Here is a 17409-nt window from a genome sequence, read left to right as displayed (position 1 = left end):
TTTTTCTCAGTTTTTGTGAATCTAGTCATTCTTCTGATAGTCCTCCTTCTTTCTGGTACTCTTTGTGTGTTCCTCCCAGTCTCCTGTCATGGTAGACAGTCTCCTTACACACCCACTTCAAAATAATAACTTTAGTCCATCGATTCCCCGCTAATCCATCATTCAGTGCTCCTCTTACTGCAGTGATTTACAAATGAGTAGATCACTTGGGATATTTGTGTAATTTTTTTCATGACACTCATTACCATATGATTTTTAAATTTATCTGTACATTTTCTACTTGTAAATTCACTTTATTAATTTTATAGATAAACTATGGTGTATGTATAAATGAAATATTATTCACCCAGGTTATGCATATAAACCATTCCTTTTTCTTGTTATTTCCACTTTATATTACTTTTATTTTGGCTTCTTTGGTGCCTTTTTCTTGTCCATTTTGATGTCTCTTGTTCAGGTTCAAGTGTTCCAGCTGATAATTATGAATTCATGGGCTGTAGATTATATCATACCATGCATGTATTTTGTTTGACCTACACACTGTTTTTACAATTTCAGATTAGTTGACAACATTATAAAATCAGAAGATTTCACATAATGTTTAGATTCCTGATTTTTTCTCTCTCTTTTTTTTGTTTGTTTTTGAGATGGGGTCTCACTATGTAGTTCAGGCTAACCTTGAAATCACTATGTACCCCAAGCTGGCCTCAAACTCGTGGCAGTCCTCCTGCCTCAGCGTCTTGAGTGCTGGGATTACAGGCATGCACCACCATGCCTGGCTGATTTCTCTTGACACAAGTTCCGGTTACACTGCGCTATCTTCTCTTAAGGCCCCAAGTAGTTGGTGCTGACTAGTGAGGGCATGGACTGTGGTGAAAGAAGTTACAGCTCTTTTCCAAGAATCACTGTCTTAGAGCCCACATTTTCTGTTACATGAGCACTTCAAATAGAAATCAACCATAAGCAGCCAAGGTTTAAAAAACCCTAGTATTTTAAATCTTTAAAATTGTACTTTTAGGTGTATGGTTAAAAAGGAAATCACAATAAAATTGCCAAATATTTAAAACTGGAGAATATGAGTATCGTTCACCAAGTGTTGTAGAGTGCATGTATGAATTGGTATCTAGACAGAAATTAGCTGAGCGTTCACCTCAAAAAACCACATAGAGCAGGGAACCAAATCTAAAAACAACATACAAAATAATGCGAAAGGCAGAAGTCAGCAAAATTAGGAACAGTGTAGAGAATGACCGAAGCTAGTCTGTAAAGAGAAATGAACAAACTAGGCATGTTTCTACTAGAATGGTCAAGAAGAATAAAACCCAAAACTTAAGCAACATTAAAGCAATGAAAACAACCCAGAAATATCATTACTGTACAGACAAGGGCTGCAGTGTTTACTTCACTCTTCTCATTTTTTGTAACCTGGCCACTATAAGTATTTGAATTTGGATTCCTATTTTATAGTTCCAGCTAGACGTTTTGTTTTGTTTAAAGATGAAATTCAAGTAACATAAAATTAACTCTTTTAACGGGAAAAATGTAGTGGTGTGTAGTATATTCATAAGGTTGTGCAACCACTACCTGTATCTAGTTACAAACTGTGTTCAGCACCACAAACAAAACCCTGTAGTCATTAAACACTAACCATTACCGCCCTTTCCCGATTGTCCATCTGCCTCGCTGCTTTCTGTCTGTCTCTGTGGATGTGTCTTTTCTGCATACTTTAAATATATTCAGTCATAGACTATATGACCCTTTTTTGTTTGGCTTCTTTCACTTAACATAGTACCTTCAAAGTTCAGCTACACTGTAGCATGTAACACTACTTCATTTTTATGGTTGAACAATATTCCATTATGTGCATATGCCATAATTTGTTCATCCTAGTCAACTGTTGATGAACAAACATTGGAGGTGTTTCTACCCCTTTTGGCTATTGTGAATAGTGCCCTTATAAACATTTACACATAACTATTACTTTGAGTACCAGTCTTCAGTTCTGCGGAGTGGAGTTACACTACTAGGACAAGTAACTGTTCTTTTACTTGGCTTTTATTATTGGTCTTCACAGTAATACCTCTAGTGGTTGACACAATGATTTCCTTCTGTCCTGGTGCAGCTGCTGCTATAGCGCACAGAAGGAGAGTAATAATTGGGACTTACATAAAGGGTTCTTAGGAATTTGATAAGAATATTTTTTCTAGTGTGCTAATCTATTAAAAAATCGAAATCATAGCTTAAAGTGTTGTCTAAAAATCACTGAATTATAACTAAGAGAGTACAGTGTTTATGCAGTATTTCTGTCAAGTTAGGGTAAGCATTTAAGTTGTGCAAGTTGTACCTCTTCACTTCGGAGATATTTTGTCTGGATCTTATATGCCAGGCTTTGTGAGCAGAATTCTTCTCTATTAGTCAGTGTTAATAATACTCTGGTAAATTTTTACCTTCTACATCCATCTAAATACAATTCTCATGAAAATAGTAAACAGAAAGCCTTAGTATCTTATCTATGCCTGAAGAGTCACTGCAGAATAAGGCTATTTTACCTGCTGGCCATTTCTTCAGTATGTCAGTATGGCCATCTTTTCATAGTAGCTCATTTATATGGTCATTTTAATGGTTTTTGTCAGTGTATATCTGAAAATCAGTGTCAATGATCATGATAAGAAACTAAACCTTACAAAAAATACAATTGAGACAGTATCAAAAATCACCAGCTATGCTGAAAGCACATTGTTCACATTGAGAAAGCACAATGTTTCACACTGGATTTAATCTTATATTTTACAACACTGAGATTCCATCTTGCCCCAGAAAGAATGGCTATCACCAAGAAATTAACCAATAACAAATGCTGGCAGGGCTGTGGGGAGAAAGGAACCCTACTCCACTGCTGGTGGGAGTGTAAATTGGTGCAACCACTGTGGAGATCAGTGTGGAGATTTTTCATAAAACTAGGTTAGAGGTCCCACTTAATCTAGCTATTCCCCTTCTGGGTATTTTTCCAGAAAAACTGAAAACATCATACCACAGTGACATATGTGCACCCATGTTTACAGCAGCAGAATTTGTCATAGCTAAATTTTGGAAACCACCCAAATGCGCATCAACTGAGGAATGGATAAAAAATACGTGGTATTTTTATACAATGGAGTATTACTCAGCTATAGGAAAAGATAAGCTTGAGGATTTTATAGGTAAACTGATGCAACTAGAGGCCATACACATAAGTGAAATAAATCAGACTCTCATGTGTAAGCATCATACTGTCTCCCTAGTGTAAGAACTTGAAAGAGTAGATAAAACCCAAAAGGTACAATACATATTGTGAAAGGGAAAGAAATTGCTCAAAAGGAAAGAACAACTGAGGTGAGGGAAAGGAGAAAAGAAAGAAAGAAGGAAGGAAAAAATATATGTATATACAAGGATATCTGGGATAATTGTATTGTTGATGTCCATTAACTGAAAGGAACAGTTAATGCTTAGTTTTTTTTCTTGACCAATTTTGCATGCTTATATCTGGTGATCTGAACAGCTAATTTGAAGACAGCAATGTGCAATACAACAACCATTGTTGAGTTCCTACCATCTTGTTTAGTGATGCTCTGCATTGTTTCTAATGTTTTTTATTATTTTTTATTCTCTTTAATGGTCTGATGAGTCTTGCATTCTTACATCTGGTAATCTGAGCAACTTCGTTGAAGATAACACTATGTAGTAGAACAACCACTGTTAATTCCTATCATCTTGTTTTGAAATGCAGTGTTGTTTTTATTGTTTTTATGTTGTTTTGTTTCCTTTTTTGGGGGGGGTACTGGGAATCAAACTCATGACCTCACGCTTGCCAGGCAGGCGCTGAGCCACTGGGATGTATCCCCGGGTGTGTTGTTTTATTTTGGTCTTTGTTGTCATTTTTTTCTCTTTAAAATAAAATAAAATAAAATAAAATAAACTTGTGTTTTAAATCATAAAGGAGGAGAACAAAAGTGACACGTCCAAGGAAACTGGAAGAGTGTCCTCAGTGGCATTGACTTCTCACAGATATTGTGGCTAGCAGCTGCTGGGTGCTATTGTTTCTTCACAGAGATGCAAAAGAAGTTTTATCAGTAATAAATTTGCATAAGTTAACTCAATACGGTATTAATTGTAATAGTTTCTTCCTGATGGCATCCCCAAGGTACAGTATGTACAAAGTGGCTGAGATACCCAACAGATTGATTGATTGAATGATCGATTGGCTACTAAGAATCAAACCCAGGTCTTTATGCCTGCGAGGCAAATCCTGCACCACTGAGATACACTCTCAGACCGTTTCAGTCTTACATACCATAGAAGTCATTCTGGATGCTGGCAGAGCATGAACTACAGTGTAGAGATGGAGGGTGCAGAAGAGAGTGTGAAGACTCAGGAAATGAGCCCCGCTGAAACTCAGAAGTCTAGGGGCCAGGGGCTCCAGAGTGAGGGCAGCCCTCGGTTCTCCAAAAAGTATGTCTATATGTGTTTTCATGAGAAACTACATTGAAGATATCAATATGTAATACAATAAGCATTGTCAATTCCCTACCACTCTGTTTGTAACTCTGTAATGTCTGTACTGATCCTTTACTATTTTGTAAAACGTTGTCGATCTGTTAGTATTTTCCTCCTTTTATTTCTAAAATAAAAAAAAAAATTTAAAAAAAAAAGTGATCTGTTGAAGACTTGGTAACAGAGTGGGACTTGGTCAAAATGATGTTGGAAAAAACTCACTTTCCTGAGTATCTCTTGGCAATAAGCTAAGTTTTAAAGGAAGGATAGAAAATGAACTTTGGCGTTTCCCACTAGAAGGAGTGAAATACTTCAGAAACACGAATCTGATGACACGTACATGTCGAAGCGCAAGGTTGGGAGGATAGCAAACATGTATGGAGGAAAGAGCTTGCCAGATTATTATGAACGAAAGATAAAAATGCTGAACATTTCAGTCCTTGAGAAACATGCTTTTATTTCCTCATTGGATTTCCTGTATTCCTCCCTAAATCATAGTCCCTAAAGCTTGATATCATGAAATTTAACCAAGGTCTTTTAAAATTGGTGATGGTTAAAATCTTTATCTACTTTTTTATTACTTGATATAAAATTTATTTCTTTTCACTGTGGGATACACAAATGTCAAGGAACTTTGAAGAAACTTTCGGTAATTTGAACCATATATCTCTGTTCTTAGTGAAAAATGAAAACACCCCAAAGGAGGTTTTATGTGGAGCAAAGTAGGTCTGGAAATGGTCTATATCGAGGGACCTAATGGCCTTTTGATGTCTGATTCTTTGATTTTGCTTTTTCTTTTTAAAGGGGTGCTATGTGATTATAATTAGAAACATTTCAAGTTCTTTACTTAGAAAGTTAATTGTTCCTTAGCTCACTCTATTATGATTAATCATGTAGTTTTGAATGCTTATAGTGTTTGAAATTATTACTGAGGAGATTCACCAGTTTAGTAGAGAATATTCCTATCCATCATCAAAGTTTTATCACATTTCTAATGGGTACTCATTCATTTTGCATGTCGAGGCTCTGATGTGAATATATATTTATTACATATTAAAGATGTTTCATTTTAATAATTTTCTAAATAATTTACTGGGTGTACTATAGTTTGCTTTTCTTGAACTGGAAGGAACCATACTATTTTGTTGGAAATTATGCATCCATTACTAGAAGGTATTAAAAAGAATGTATATATTCCTTTTGGTAGTTTATTTACAGTTATTCAATTTTTTGTTGATATGAGTATTCATGCTGTCCTGAGAAAAGTGATCATTATAATTTAGAAAGTTCTCCAAAACTCTCGTGTGGAGATACATACTTTTCTTCCTTACAAATATCTTTCTTCAGTTCATTATAGTGGTGGTGGAACGGACCCAGCTGTTCCCTTTTCTCCTCTCTGCTTGAGCATCTGAAACTATTTTAGATCCAGAGCAGTCGGCTTTCAGTTTATTGTAAACATTCCTTAGCTGTCGTGAACATGCTGACTTAACCCTCCTTCCAAGAAGCACAACATAAAGCTTGAAGAGAAGGGACCAGTATGTGGTGACCTTGTTTCCAGTTGAGGAGGAGAGTTTTATTCTATTAAAGTATTTCTTTGTAGATCTATCTTCATACAGCTTGGCATTTCTTCTCACAGTAGCACATAGCTTTAAATGAATGTCAGGCAGATATGTTGGTCAGGAGGCCTCTATTGATAGAGATACTTGTGACATTACTTAACACAGTACGTTTAATTAATAGCATATGATTTTTTAGGTTTGTTGAATACCTTTTTTAGTAATTGAGTTTGCAAAACCCATTTTTTAACAGTTTAAATATTTCATTCATACATATTTCTTGAGTTTTATTATAATCAAATTTATTTCAGCAATGAAATGTAGTGAAATAAATAGACTTTTGGCGGGGCACGAATTAAGCTAATAATATGGGGCAGTATCCCTTTAGTGTTTTATAGTTAAAAAAATTATTTTAATACATATTCCCTTAACATATAATCTTTAAAAGAGTCCCATGTGGTTGTTTATTAATATATGTACCTAACTTTTTTTGAACTTAGAGCCTTTGCACAGAGCTACATCCTCAGCTCTTTTTATTTTTTTTAATTTTGAGACAAACTAAGTTGCCCAGGCTGGTCTCAAACGTGTGATCCTCCTGCTTCAGCCTTCTCAAGTGCTGGGATTACTTGTATGCACCACTATGCTCAGTTTAAAATATGTTTGAAATAGAAGAAAGTGAGTTTCAAGGAAATTAAGCAGTCAACCAAGACTGCATAGCTAATCTGTGACTGCGGTGGGCTTGTTGAGCCAGAATTCAGTGCTCTTACCTGGATAGAAGGCTGACTTTTACCTTCTATGTCACCAAAATAGTTTTGCTTTTGTGCATGTTAAATGACTTAATGCAAACCAGCCATAGATGACAACACGTACTGTACTAGACTGACATTATATACTCTCTGTTAACCCAGGTGGGTTATTCTGCCCTGACCATGCCTCTGACACGCCCACCATGTTCTTGCTGTATGACCACCTGCCTTTCTCTGCCATGCTTATTGGATCTAAAGTGGATACCTGAGCAAAAGCAGCCAACTAATTTTACTTTGAAGTACAAAGAATACAAAGAACTCAAGTTACACAGTTTATAGAGGTCCTGGGATCTGAAATTTATTGCGTGTTAGACTATAACACCCCTATTTTGAACCACTACTATACTGTCTTTCCTCTCAGATCTCAGAAACTTGGATCCTGAACACCTTGAGACTAACCCAATCAACGCCAAAGTAAAAAACCTGGAAAGTTGCTGTTAGGAAGTCTGGTTAGGTGCAGCACTTGGGACCACATGCAAACTACAATTTTGAGCAGTTAAGTTCATGCTGAAAGGGGAGTGGAGCAGGTGCACAAAAAAAAGCAGAGGTGCTGTAAGAAATAGAGCCTTTTCTGTTCTATTTCAAGAAACACCCTGTGCTGAGATCTCGCAGCTGTATAATGTATAGCTATGTTATTCAGTTAATGTGAGTTGGAAGATATTTTAAAGATTTCTTCAGTTAAAAGTTTATTTTAAAAAATAGATTAGCTGTAGCCTATATAGTGTAAATGCAACATGCATTTCTTTACAAAAAAAAGATATTTTTTCTTATGGCAAAGGAAGCCGAACTTTAATATCCCTCCCTATCAAAATAGCGCAAATTCTTACTAACAAATTCTGAATTGGAATGGTATTGGTATACCTCTATAGATTCCTTAAAAAATCTAAAGAAGATTATTTATGAAAATAAAAGTAATCATGCTTTTTTACTAGGAGCACTTTGGGGTTTTGTTTTCGTAGTAATAAACTCTTAGTGTCAACTTGTAAAATACCTGAAAAATGCACATTTTTTATTTCGGAGGGATTAGAGGCTGTAGGTGACACGCTGTTTACCTCTCAAATTTGAACCAGTTTGGCAAAGTAGAAGAATCTCATAGATGGAGTTGTGCTGCAGGTGTGTGGCCGTGAGGGTGTGGAATCCTCCCACGTTAGGTTAAATATCCTCACCAGATTGCAGTGGAGCTGCCCACAGAGCCCGTGCAAAACAGAGGGGGGGAGCTTCCTGATGACAGGCCATTTCAGAAGAGAGCAAAGGGACTGAACATCCAGTCCCACTTGCCTCTCCAGGTTGATAGCTAGTGTGTGTGAAAAGAGAAGCTGCATTGTCTTCTTGGTGAAAGAGTTATTGCAGGTGCTTATGTATGGGCCACTTGAGGGAAGGTGGGAGAATTGCACATGTACCCAGCACTCATGTACATGTTTAACAAATGCTAATGTTTTGTAATACTTAATCCAAATCCTTTTAGTATAAAGAAAGTGTTGTAACTGTTGGTTTTCTGTCTTTCTTTCTGTCGCTGTGTCTCTGTCTCTGTGTCTGTCTGTCTGTCTGTCTCTCTCTTGAGATGCATCTTTCTTGTTTACATTTTATGATTATACCATGCCTTTACAGGTATATGTTCAGATTAGTCCCAAATCAGTACTGCCACAATATGAACTTTAAGTAAAATGGCATATTACACTCATATTATGGGCACTCCACCAGTCTTTTCATTAATGTTCATATGCTATAACTTTTTGATGCTTTTACCTTTAACATGTTGGCATTTTTATTTCTAAGCAGCATGTAGTTGGCTCATACTTCTCAACCAGTATAATAATCTTTGTTTTGAATTTGGGACATTTAGTGTGGGTAGTGATACAATTAATTTACAATTGTGATTGTTTCTGTTTGTCCTGCCTGGTTTTTTTCCCCATTTTTCATGTTTTCTTTTGGATTGTTTGTTTATTATTTTTTTCTACATCCTGTTAGCTGCAATTAATTGCCTTATTATTTTAGTGTTTGCTTTAAAGCTTAGAGTATATATTTTAAAGTTATCATAATCTACCTGTAAATGATATTGTACTAGTTTATGTATATGAAGTTTTTCATTGTTTACTGTCATTTCTGCTTTTCTTAACTTTGTGCTATTCTTGTGATAAGTTTTACTATTACATTTTATAAGTCCATACTACACTGCCATTATTTTCTGTGAGTTTTTAAAAGAGATTTAAGTGATATAAATAAATCTTATATTTTCTTCCAATACTAACATTCTTAGTGATCATCATCTTTTTGTGGGTTTGCATATTTCTGTATGATATCATTCTGCAGTATGGAAGACTTCCTTTTCTGTTTTTGTTGTACAGGTTTCCTGATGATGAATTATTCCACCATTTGTGTGTCTGAAAACATTTTACTTTGCCTTTAGTTTTGAAAGATACTCTCCTCGGTAAGCTATTCCAAGTTGGCAGGGTTTTTTTTCTATCAATACTCTACAGATGGGGCTGGGGATTTAGCTCAGCGGCAAAAGCGCCTGCCTGGCAAGCGCAAGGTCGTGAGTTCGGTTCCCGGTACCGGAGAAAAACCAAAAAAAAAAAAAAAAAATACTCTACAGATGTTGCTTCAGTATTTTCTTGTGTGCCTTGTTTTCCCTGAAAACCCTCTTGTCATCCTGTTTCTCTGTGTATTTTTCTAATTATCTTTAATATTTTTCCTTATTTATTACTAGTTTTGGGAAATTTGATTATCATGTAACAGAGAGTGTTCTATTTTTTATGTTTGTAGTTCTTTGAGTGATTGGATCTGTACATTTATAAGCTTCATTGAATTCAGAAAGGTTACCTCTGCAAATGCTTTTATGTTCTTACCTCTCCTTCTTTTCTTTCATGGACTGTAAGTATAGATATAATGGGTTGCTGAAAATTGTCATAGATGCTCTGTTTCTTTTTTTATAATTCTTTTATATGCTTTATTTTGGTTACTTTCCAATGCAGTGTCTCCAAGTTCACTAATCTTTTTATTAGCACTGTAATCTGCCTTTAATCCCATCCATTGTTTCTTATTAGTACATTGTTGTAGTTCAGTGTTTTATCAGTCCAGTGTTGTAGTTCATAATGATTTAATCTACTGAGGAGTTGGTATATGTACACAGTCCATCTTAATTATTTTTCTTTTTGTCCCCTCCCCTCCCTGCCCTCTTGCTCCCTCCTCTATTTTCATGTTTTTGTTCTTCCATTTTTTCCCTAATCTCATCCATTGTACTTTTTGCCTTACACACTACATGCAGTTTTTATCTCTAGAATTTGAGTATGAAAAGGTAATTCTCAGCTTCATCAGATTTTCTCTCTTAGCACTCTGTGTGTTAACCGGGTTGGCCCTTGTTTCCTTTCCTGAGTTAGTCTCAGTCATTTCCCTTCACGGCTTTCCCACTTGCCATCCTTTATGCTAGGATGCTGTAGAATTTCATTTTACTCAATCCTATTTATTCTTTTTTAACTTTAATATCGGTTTCTTACATTCTGATTACATGAGATTTTCTCCCATTACACAGACTTATAACACTTCGCATTTCTCCTTTGTTCAGTTAATAGAGTACTCATTCTCATTAGTTTTAATACCTTTTTTCTGTACTAGATTGAAACTATCCTTAGCACAGGAGCTGTGCGTGACTAATTCAGTGATGTTTTTTCAGCATCTAGCAAGGTTGTGTCTAGCATGAGGGAACCTCATCAATGTCAGTCATGAATGAATTCATGAATACTACATGGTAGTAAGTTAACAGTTGACTGAGGTTAGTATTAGATACATGTAAAATAACGGCTGATCCCTTTGCAGAAGTCTCATGTAAGATGGGAAGAAATTGTCAGTCAGACATGGATTACCTATATTTATTTATAAAGATGTGGATCTTAAACCCAACATAAATCTCAATGTAAAAGTTTTCATGCTAGTGTCAATAGAATGTATCCTTTTTATAGTCAGAAGAATGGTTGCATATTTTATTATATTTTAAAGAAAACTTCAATCCCGTTTTTATTTTATTTTATTTTTTTTGTTTTTGTCCGGTACCAGGAACCGAACTCACGACCTTGAGCTTGCCAGGCAGGTGCTTTGCCACTGAGCTAAATCCCCAGCCCCTTAAATGGTTTATTTATTTATTTATTTATTTAGGTACTGGGAATCAAACTCAGGACCTTGAGCTTTCCAGGCAGGCGCTTGTGCCACTGAGCTATATCCCCAGCTTCAATCCCGTTTTTAAATCTCTTCCCCTGCCATGTTCATCATCTTCTTGAAATAAGGAAGAGAAGTCTTGAAATGAAGAAAATAAGTCTTCTCACGGAGATTTACTTTATCTCATGAAAAAACTATAGTAGTAATGAGGAAAAAAGATGCTGTGCAAATATCTAATAAACATTTTTTGAATGCATACACATTTAATGCATATTTTAAACATATGTGCATGTGATATTTGTATATATGTTGTACCTCTTAGGCATTCATTGATCTTACCATAATGACAAATCGTTTAGGAAGCTTTACCGTTGTACTGATGTGTGTATCACATACATACACGCAGATAGACACACATACATACAAATATGTGTGTTTTATAGTTACCGTTAATTCCTGTGGTTCTTATTTGTTTATAATATTGTGTTCATATCACTGTGTAGTTCTTACCATCCTACTCTTAATGTAGAATCTGTTTTTCCCCATGTTCAAGGCAGATAAAATGTCCTGAACATTTTGTATTTCTAGCATTTAGCACAGATAGTGGTAGTGGAGTAACTCCTTGAAGACACAGTTTTGCTTTCAGATGTTCTAAAAGGGATTTAATATTAAGATAGTTATGCAAGTGTAAATGACATTATGGACTTAGTTGTAAATTCAATTAGGTAACATCAAACAACAATCTATTGTATATATGTGTATATAAATATTTAAATAAATAGTGTAATGAAACCACCTTGGATTTTAAAGTCTTATGGGCTAACTTAATGTCTTCATTTGCCATTTACTGTGTGAACTTGGACAAAATCACTTCAACTGTGAAAAAAGTAATAACTTTTTATAGTTACAAAAGTTAAATGAAATAATATGCAAACTCTTCTAAAGTATAATGAATATAGTAGGCAGTCAAATGTTCACAGGTTAATCATTTGCAAAGATTTAAAAATTATAGTTACACTATAAATTTCATAGTTCATAACAATATCATTCCCTAAAAGTACTGGAAAATATCTATTGTGGCTTTTAAGTACCTTTCATATCACTTTGAAATCATCTGAAATCAGCAGAAAACTTCTCTCACATGATAAATATTATATTTATATTTGATAAATAGGAGAAAATATGCCTCCTTAAAATTCGATCTATTTGTGCATAGTGATGAACATAAGTGAGAATATTTTTCAGCTACTTTGAAATATTCAACTGCCCAGGGACAAGGCATGGATGATGTTTTTGAAAGCAATAAATATTTCAGCTTCATATTTCGGCCTTTTTTCTCTATTCCTTTGATCTGGCTTTGGTTTACTTATCATTCTGCTTGAATCACTTCACACGGTCTTTCTCTCCCCAGTAAGAAGTAATCCTGTGCTTTTTCCAAAAGATTTAGGTTTTTGTCATTTTAGAGGAAGAATGTGTATTTCCTTTTTATTTATAACACTCTAAAATAAAATGTATTAGTGAGTACACATATAAGCTTTGCGTCTATGGTATATAATATTCATGGAAGTTTTAATCAGTAGCTTCTTAAATACCAGAAATATAAGAGAAACAACATTAGATATGGGAATTTAAAGAATATAAAGATTTTAAGGGCATTTTCCTTCACTATACATCATGGCTAGTTTACTTTTAAAGATCATTTTCTCAAGATTTTGTGATTTGGACACAAAAATGAATTGCTTTTCAATTGGCAGAGCCAGAGTTCAGTTAATTTATGTGTGAACCCATGTTTTAGGATTTAGTACAACACAAAATTATTTAAAACTGTTTAAATCTTTTTATTAAATTTACTTACTAGATTTAGTTTCTACTTTATACACAAATGTGATCTTCTGAGATTGGTTCTTATACAGACTCTCCCTGCCTTTTTATATTCTTTGTATTTCAGTAGCCCTTACAGTGTGTCACAGAATTTAATACTGCAATACTGCACTAGTATTTGATTTTTTCCTTGCATTTGTATCTTTCTCTTTAGTCAGACTGGTAGTTTCTGCAAGATAGGAACCATTTCATCTATTCCTTTTCCATTTCCTTTATTATTTATCAGATCTCAAAATTATCTTCCAGTGCCCTTGTTTTAATTTCTGGATCACAGCTGAGCTACTGAGAATGAAGCCTGGGAAGCTCATGTCAGAACCAGTTATTTTGGGTCATAATTCAAATTCAGTTGACTTCAAATCATTTATGGTAAAATCCATATCTTCTTAAGAGGCTTTTGAATGCTTGAAGATTCTTCATTCATATTCATAACTAAGATGCTTCAACCAATCATGGTTCTTTAAGACTAAGTGAACCTAAATTATTAGATCCTTATTAGAAGATAGGCTTATTAGAAGAGATCCTTCTGTAGGACTTCTGTGTCCGGTTGTTGTAACTCTTTTGAGCATTTTCATTAGTAGCAGAGAAAAACTTCTCATCGATTTAGTCCTGGAATATTATACCTCTGTTGACTCTTACTGTTTGTTTGCCTATAGTCCTGTTGGTCCTTTGAACTAAGATCATGCTTCCTTTGCTTCTGATGCTGAATGCTGTGCTAGCTTTTTTTGGTTTCCTTACTGTTTTTATAGTATACCAGTGCAGTCAATTGTGAGGGGCTTCTATAGGACGGTTGTTTTGATCCACTGCAGTAGGGTTAATATTCCTGTAGTAAAGCTCTGCTGCCTATACCTCCGTCTTTCCCATTACATGGAGGAGAATGAAATCTGTCTGAATCCTATCTTCTAACTTTTTAAGGGCTTGCATACATATAGCTGTTAAACTTGGTACTTATTTTCATTTTTCTCCTATTTACGTTATGCACCATCTTAGAGCAGGTTTCTCTTAGCGCTTGGCTCTTTAGTATAAATTAATACTTAATATGTAGTTGGTTTTAACCAGTATTTGATGTATGAGTCGGGGGAAAGTTGAGTGACTCTGTTATAAGCTGAACTGAGTTTATATTCTTGAGAAAGAAGAAAAATTCAGAATTGCTATGACTCTTTAAAATGTATTTTATTTAAATATGGTGTTATTTATGCTTAGAAATGAATTGAATCTTCCAATATATTATCAAAGTTCTATTTACAAATTATTTGGCTTTTTAAGGTTGAGTGATTACATGATTCAGCCTCCTCTGCAACTCAAGGTAGCACATTGTGTCTATATAGTTTGAATTGTATTAGCACCATGAACACCTGCTATGTGACAGAATTTGACCTACGTCCTTGTTTGAACAATGCAGAAATGTCTGCCAATATCTTTTCCTTGCAAGGTCTTAAAACTTTCTGTACATTTTTACTTTATGTGTGAACTGGCAGGCTCCTGCCTATCTGATAATCTCTGTGATTCCCTAAAGTTTTTAATTACCTTATTCCTCATTATCAGTTGCATAGTTCTTTTCTATGTCCTAATCTTATGAACCTACCTAGGAGAACCAAAATTGTTTTGGTCATAGGAAGTCTTAGTGGCCATTGATTTCCAGAGTTTGGTTCACAGTAGTCTCACATTCTGTACTAACAAGACATAGAGTTTGGTATTTGGGCAGATACAGCTTAGTGTAGGAGGATGTCTGGAGTGAACTAAATAGTCTTTGGCCAATTTTATCGTTGTCCATTTCTCATTCAAACTTACCATTTTTAAGTGTAAAATATATTTTGGAGAAATAATTTGCTCTTTAGGTTGTCTTTAAAACCTGGTAATATTCTTTGGAAGAATTTAAGTACTGAACATTTCAGAAAAACATCAAATATTTGAAGTGGTAACACGATTTGGTTTTTGTTTTTTGTTTTTTTTTTGTTGTTGTTTGTTTTATTTCCGGGACTGGGAATCGAACTCACGACCTTGCACTTGCCAGGCAGGCGCTGTGCCACTGAGCTAAATCCCCAACCCTTTTAATTCTTTTTTTTTTTTTTTAACACGATTTGATCTATAATTTTTTTCTTTGTCTGATTTAAGTTTTACATTTGCCCTAATCGTCAACTCCATTTTTTTTTTTATTTTAGAAATTAAAGGAGGAAAATGCTAACAGACCGACAACATTTTACAAAACAGCATAGGATCAGTACAGACATTACAGAGTTACAAACAGAGTGGTAGGGAATTAACAATGCTTATTGTATTACATATTGATATCTTCAATGTAGTTTCTCATGAAAACACATATAGACATACAAAGCTAATCAACCAATGCCTCACTGACAGTTTCTTTCACCAAGGAAATACAGGACAGTAGAACACCCGTGTTAACTATCCTGCATATACATATATACAAACTTTCTCCTTCTTTCCCTTCTCTTTTCCCATATCCCAGTTATCCTTTACCTATGAGTGCTTTCCTATCAATTCTCAATGTCTAGCATATCTCCTAGATTAAATTAACTCTTTCAGGCTTTACACTAGAGAAACAATGCGGTGCTATCAACTCCAGTTTTGTTCCTCATAGCATCTTAAATACCTTAGATGCTCTTGATAATTGTGTTTGACAAATATAAGTATTGTGAGTTGTATGAGTTTCCTATCACTGCTGTAACAAATTGCTGAAGTATCTTAAAACTATAGAAAGTTATTACTGCGTAGCTCTGGAGGTCCAAAGTTCAACATGAGACTTAAAGGGTGTCATCAGGACTGGCTCCTTCAGGACGTTGTTAGGAAGAAGCCATCCTTGTCTGGTAGCCCTATACACACTGTGTTGACTGCAGTGATCAGTTTGGATGTGTTGTGATGGTTTCAATATTAAGATCAATAATTTAGGCCCATTTACCGGACATTATTTTCTGACTCCTGAACTATGTAATGTTTAGATGTCTATAGTGCTTACCATTTTTTCACAGAAATTTACAGAAGACATAGAAGGGCAAGGAAGAAGAGACTAAAACATAAAACAGTTCACTCACTTACCATGCCTAGTTAAATGTATTATATTTAATATTTCTGACCGATTTAGTCTAATTAATTTAAGCACCACTGGCAGCCAAGAATGTAGATGAAATTGCATTTTAAAAGTCTTCTCCAGCCCAGCCAGAAAGGAATGGACCCTTCTAGCTGTGTTTCAGACTTACTTGAAGTTTTTTGTTTTGTTTTGTTTTTCTTGGAGTTTCCAGTGGAGATGCCAAGCTGGCAGCAAATGAAGTATACTGTAACGTGAAGCCTTATGAATATATGTTGGATCATGGCCATCATTATCAAAAGTGCTCTTATACAAATGTGCCAAAGGAAGATTTTCAAATTACACTTGGCCTTCACATAAAAATGTTAGCTTGTAAAGCTCAAGAAATACTAAATTGCAGTCCATTAGTCCCCTACATTTTATTGTCCTTTTGGGATAATCATGTGCTTCAGAACGTCCTTTAATCTGAGCTGGTTTGTGATTGTGAAAGAATGCAGCTTCTTTTTTTCTTTATCCTTTATATAATCAGATATGGAAAATTTACTGAGTTTTATAAATAAATTAGAGCTAAACAGCAAATTTTCTTTCCACCTTTTTATCTTCGCAGAGGCCCAGCTTTAAGATATTTGAGTGATGCATTTTGACTCACCACCCTAACTAGTACCACAGGAAAATAAAAATGTTCAAAGTTCCTTTTTTTTGCTTGTAGGATGCACTGGTTGGGATGGGTGGGGAAAGGGCACTGTTCTTATGGCAGCAAGGAGCAGACCTTTACTCGTGGTTTTCACTTCAGTGACAGCACCTTATAGAAATTAAAAGGAATCCATTAATATAAAAACTATCTCTGCATTTAAATAAGGATAGAGACTTCATTTATGTTAAGAAGTAAGGTTCCTAATTATTAGTGTTGCTCAACGTGTCAGTCATGGCTTTATTTAGCAAGAACATTGATTTGCATTGAGCAAGACCTTCTTTGTTGTTTAGTTTGACTATTATATTAGTTCAGCTGTGGTGGCAAGACTGGAGATTAGTTGGGACATTTCACACATTGCTCCGTGCTTCCTATTTAATATGAAGTATTGTTTGCTGTTTGTAAATCAGGATAGAAATAGTCAGTTAAAAACAGTGTTCTTTATTGTGCCAGGCTTTAACATTTTAAGATGGTCTCTAAAATATATTGATGGTTAACTTTAAGACGTTGATTTATGTAATCATGACTTACAAAGTTTATGAACTAAATGTGAGGTAAAAATGACATGATGAAGAAAAGATCTTTCCTATTGAAAGTGTTTATATTAAACACTTAATAACGTGAATTACTGAACAAAGTGTAGAAACTGCTGACTTTCAAAATATCCAGAAGGTTAATATTTTAGCCATAATGTAAAAGAAAATGGCCCCCAGTCCAGTTTCTTAGGTGCCCAGGTAATAGTTCCAGTTCCAG

General features: G+C 34.9%; 1 protein-coding gene and 1 long non-coding RNA gene across 7 annotated transcripts in view; one reads left to right on the top strand and one right to left on the bottom strand.

The window, feature by feature from the left end:
* Cep112 (centrosomal protein 112kDa) overlaps window positions 1-17409 on the top strand; it is a 517700-nt gene that overhangs the window by 181649 nt on the left and 318642 nt on the right. The gene's annotated exons all lie outside the window — the stretch shown is intronic.
* LOC102005707 overlaps window positions 1-17409 on the bottom strand; it is a 63709-nt gene that overhangs the window by 27542 nt on the left and 18758 nt on the right. The window contains exon 3 of one of the 2 annotated variants that reach the window (XR_263698.1): window positions 15483-16767. The exons of the other annotated variant lie outside the window; for it this stretch is intronic. This is a non-coding gene — a long non-coding RNA (uncharacterized LOC102005707). Of the gene's footprint in view, window positions 1-15482; window positions 16768-17409 lie in introns of those variants that run through there. 2 annotated transcript variants of the gene reach the window in all.

Source organism: Chinchilla lanigera, unplaced genomic scaffold (assembly GCF_000276665.1).
Source record: "Chinchilla lanigera isolate Chin_1 unplaced genomic scaffold, ChiLan1.0 scaffold00077, whole genome shotgun sequence".
Classification (NCBI taxonomy): Eukaryota; Metazoa; Chordata; class Mammalia; order Rodentia; family Chinchillidae; genus Chinchilla; species Chinchilla lanigera.
The sequence above is the reverse complement of the archived record's forward strand: the minus strand, read 5'-3'. Positions and strand labels throughout refer to the sequence as shown.